Source organism: Phyllobates terribilis, unplaced genomic scaffold, assembly GCF_046119375.1.
Source record: "Phyllobates terribilis strain yellow unplaced genomic scaffold, ASM4611937v1 Scaffold_3576__1_contigs__length_75078, whole genome shotgun sequence".
Classification (NCBI taxonomy): Eukaryota; Metazoa; Chordata; class Amphibia; order Anura; family Dendrobatidae; genus Phyllobates; species Phyllobates terribilis.
The window spans coordinates 43592-48201 of NW_027366329.1; the positions used below are offsets into that span (position 1 = coordinate 43592).

At 40.0% G+C, this 4610-nt stretch overlaps 1 non-coding gene across 1 annotated transcript; it reads left to right on the forward strand.

Moving 5' to 3' along the window:
• Positions 1–3002: 3002 nt before the first annotated feature.
• Positions 3003–3074, forward strand: TRNAA-UGC (transfer RNA alanine (anticodon UGC)). Its single transcript has one exon. It is a non-coding gene; the product is annotated as a tRNA-Ala (tRNA).
• The last annotated feature ends 1536 nt before the right edge of the window (positions 3075–4610 follow it).

The following is a 4610-nucleotide window of genomic DNA, read 5'->3' on the forward strand; positions in this document are numbered from 1 at the left end:
TCTCCTTCAATGGACGTCTTCAAACAGAGGCTGGACAGACATCTGTCTGAGATGGTTTAGTGAATCTTGCATTGAGCAGGGGGTTGGACCAGATGACCCAGGAGGTCCCTTCCAACTCTACCATTCTATGATTCTATGAGATCTGGTCGTTAGTCTGCATCTAAAAAGGAGTGATCACACCTTGGAGAGCTGTTGCACCAAGTGGACTGACATGAATCATGGCTCCAACACGAGAGATGTCAACTGAAACCAAGGAGAGGATTATCAAACTCTTAAAAGAACGTAAATCATCATGCAATGTTGCAAAAGATGTTGGTTGCTCACAGTCAGCTGTGTCTAAAATCTGGACCAAATACAAACAACATGGAAAGGTTGTTAAAGGCAAACATACTGGTAGACCAAGGAAGACATCAAAGTGTCAAGACCGGAAACTTAAAGCAATATGTCTCCATAACAGTAAATGCACAACAAAACAAATGAGGAACGAATGAGAAGAAACTGGAGTCAATGTCTGTGACCGAACTGTAAGAAACCGCCTAAAGAAAATAGGATTTACATACAAAAAAGCTAAACATAAGCCATCATTAACACCTAAATAGAAAAAAACAAGGTAACAATGGGCTAAGGAAAAGCAATCGTGGACTGTGAATGACTGGATGAAAGTCATATTCAGTGATGAATCGCGAATCTGCATTGGGCAAGGTGATGATGCCAGAACTTTTGTTTGGTGCCGTTCCAATGAGATTTATGAAGATGACTGCATGAAGAGAACATGCAAATTTCTACAGTCATTGATGATATGGGGCTGCATGTCAGGTAAAGGCACTGGGGAGATGGCTGTCATTACATCTTCAATAAATGCCCAAGTTTACATTGATAGTTTGGAAAGTTTTCTTAACCCATCAATTGAAAGGATGTTTGAGGATGATTATATCATTTTTCAAGATGATAATGCATCCTGCCATAGAGCAAAAACTGTGAAAACATTCCTTGAAAGAAGACACATGAGGTCAATGTCATGGCCTGCAAATAGTCCGGATCTCAATCCAATTGAAAATCTTTGCTGGAAGTTGAAGAAAATGGTCCATGACAAGGCTCCAACATGCAAAGCTGATCTGGCAAAAGTAGAGAAAGTTGGAGCCAGATTGATGAAGGGTACTGTTTGTCAGTCATTAAGTTCATGCCTCAGAGACTGCAAGCTGTTGTTAAAGGCAGAGGTGGTGCAACAAAATACTAGTGATGTTTTGGAGTTTTCTTTTGTGTGTTTGTTTTTCATGATTCCATAATTTTTTCCTCAGAATTGAGTGATTCCATAATTTTTTCCCTCTGCTTGGTCTGAAAAAAATTACCCTTACTGAGTACCACATTTTTAATCTTGATTTCTTTTAGTGTTTCTTAAAGCCCTAAAGTTGCCATTTGAAATGACTTTAGTTTTGTGCCTTGTCTGTGATCTGCTTCTTTTCAACAACATTAAACAACTGAATGAACATCCTCCGAGCCCGGTGACTCCATAATTTTTGCCAGGGGTTGTATTTAGAACCAATGTGGTGATTTGATTCAGAGGTCGTCAGGTATATACGGATGGTATTCTCTTGCATTGATAACAATGTTTTTATATTGTGCCCTGGGTCTGTTTTTTTGCATTCTACACATTCCCCTATTTTTCTTTTTTGAAATAGTTTTAATATGAATTTCCCTTTCAATTGATGTAACAGTAAAGGATTTTTACATTAATCATTAGAGAAGAAAGTCTCTTTATTTGTTGGATCTATAGAGAAAGATAATAGATATAGACAGACATACTGTATATAGACAGACAGACATATAGACAGAGCGACAGACATAGACATATATTGCACAACCCTCCGACATATTGTAAAATTGAACCCTGTGGAGCTTATCGGGCAGCCTTTTATGATTAAATGAAAAAAATGATGTGGGTTCCCCCCATTTTTTGTAACCAGCAAAGGTAAAGCAGACAGTTGAGTGCTGATATTATGAGCCTGGGAAGGTCCCTGGTTTATGGTGCCCTCCCAGCCTAAAAATACCAGCCCGCAGCCTCTCCAAAAGTGGTGCTCTTCCCAATTTCCCTGGAGCGGTGTGGAGTGGCTGCTGCTAAAGCCGATGGAGCCTCAGAATGAGGGTCCATGGGCTTTAGACAATGGATTCGGGAACTTTGTGGGAATCTCTGGACTACGTCGGATCTGCATGGGAACATTTTTTCGAGTAAAGTGGTGAACGAGGGACAGCGTCTTGTGTTTATTTAAATTGTGATTTTTTTTGTGTGTGTTTTCTTTTTTAATATTGGGTTAGTAATGGGGGAGTCTGATAGATGCCTCTCAATTACTAACCCCAGGGCTTGATGTCAACTGGGTTTTTAGACAATTCACAGCTGGCTTCAGACACAAGTCCCATTACCCCAATTGCCACCGCATCAGGGCAATCAGGGAGAGCAAAAGCGAAGTGCCAGAATTGGCGTATCTCATGTGATGCGCCACTTCAGGAGCTGCTGCGGGCTGATATGTTTATGCTAGGAAGGGCACAATCACCAGGGACCTTCCCAGCCTGATAATATCAGCTCTCAGTTGTCTGTTTTAATTCACTTTGCTGGTTACATGGGGAGGGGCACCACGTCATTTTTTTTTTTCGTTTTTTTATTTAATCATTAAAAGCTGCCTGAAAAGCTCCACAGGGTGCAAAGTTATTATATGTTGGGTGGTTGTGCAATTATTTGTCTATATGTCTGTCGCTATCTCTAAATGTCTCTCTGTACGTCTGTAGGTCAATATATTTGTCTATCTAATCAATCTATCTCCATTATCTATCTCCATGTCATTTATTGCTGTCTAAAAACGCTAGAAAAATGCAGGAAAAAAAGCACAGAAAAGCGCATCTAAAACGCATCGAAATGCGCATTTTTGCCAAGATATGCAGAAATTTCTGCATCCAAATACATGTACACATACTCTTAGGGTTTCGCATATGAGCACAGGACACATACAGGGGATGTCGCTCAGTGGTAGAGCGCATGCTTTGCATGTATGAGGCCCTGGGTTCAATCCCCGGCATCTCCATGTTCTGTGATAAATAACCAGATGACTTCCAAAATATTCAGAAATCTAATAAATGTGCACAAATCCACCGCAAATGTGCACCAAATCTGTGTGGATGTAACACAAAGATAGAACTCAGCACTAAATATTAGATAGATTTACTTTTAAGAATTTGATGTTAAGTAACTGTTGAACACTAGGGGGCAGTGTCATCAGCACATATCGGATGAAAAATGATAAAATTTTATAGTATGGGTTATGTGCTCTCCCTTCAACTTCTCTTGTATATGTTGGTTCCGCATGACTTTGTCTGGCCAGCAGATGGCAGTCTCTCTCCATCTTTGAAGCATCATGTAAGAGTTCTCTTAAAGGCTCTCTCGCCTCTACTACAAGTACCTGAGTCAGGGCAGTGGACGACCTCTTTAATGTGCGGGAATTCTACAGTTTCTGGATGTAAGATAAAGCCTGGACTGTAATGTGCAAATACTTTCTTATTTTTTAAAATTTTATGTAGAGTAAGTGACGGACACCATGGGGCGCTATAATCAACATACTACACTACCTGTGACATTTATGCCGCTCTGGGATACAACTATAAATACAAGACGAGTTGATGACATTTTTAAAGAGGACCTGTCACTTACATGTACTTTTATTACCTGGTGTAAATGCCGCTGTTCTCCTGAATCGGGAGATGTCTTTCTTTTGTTCCTGCTCCTCTCCGTTCCTGAGATATGGCTATCTATTCTCTGTGTATAAATTGAGTCTTGTTAGCCAAGGGGGCGTCACCATCAGAGAAGACGTCTACTTGGTTAAAAAGACTAGATTTCTATACAGGGAAGAGGAGGCCATATCTCAGGAAGAGAGAGGAGCAGAAACAGAAGAAAATCATCGCCGGACTCAGGAGAACAGCGGCATTTACACCATGTAATAAAAGTACATCATTATGAGAAGTGACAGGTCCCTTATGAATATGAACACTTTCCCCTTCTATCCCTGACATGACTATCCGGGTATGATGAGGAATTATCTAGGAACAATTTGCCGTCATTATTAGAACATTGTACGGCATCATGTAGTTACACTTTGTTCTACTATTTAGACACAATTAGTGGTATTACATCTCCACCAGATCGATGTATTATTAGGACACTGTATGTGAGTACTATTTGTGCACTGTATGGCAGCATTATGAGAGTTCGGCATTATTAGTTGGGTGTATGGGATTTTGTATGCTGACAATACTCTTTACGCTGACAATACTCTTTACGCTGACATTATTTTGATTCTGGTATTATTACATCTCCTCCATATAGCGGTATTATTAGGACACTCTATGTTAGTATTATGTGGGCACTGTATGGCAGCATTACGTGGTGGTCTTCGTTGTGCATTGCCATATGGACATTGTATTGTGATGTTATTTTTTATTTCATAGTAACAATGTTGTCTAAGATTTATGTATGCCACATAGCAGAAGGCCCCTCTATAATAATACCACCATCCTAGTGCCGTACTATACCAACTATAGAGCGGTTTTCACTTCTCACATAGTAC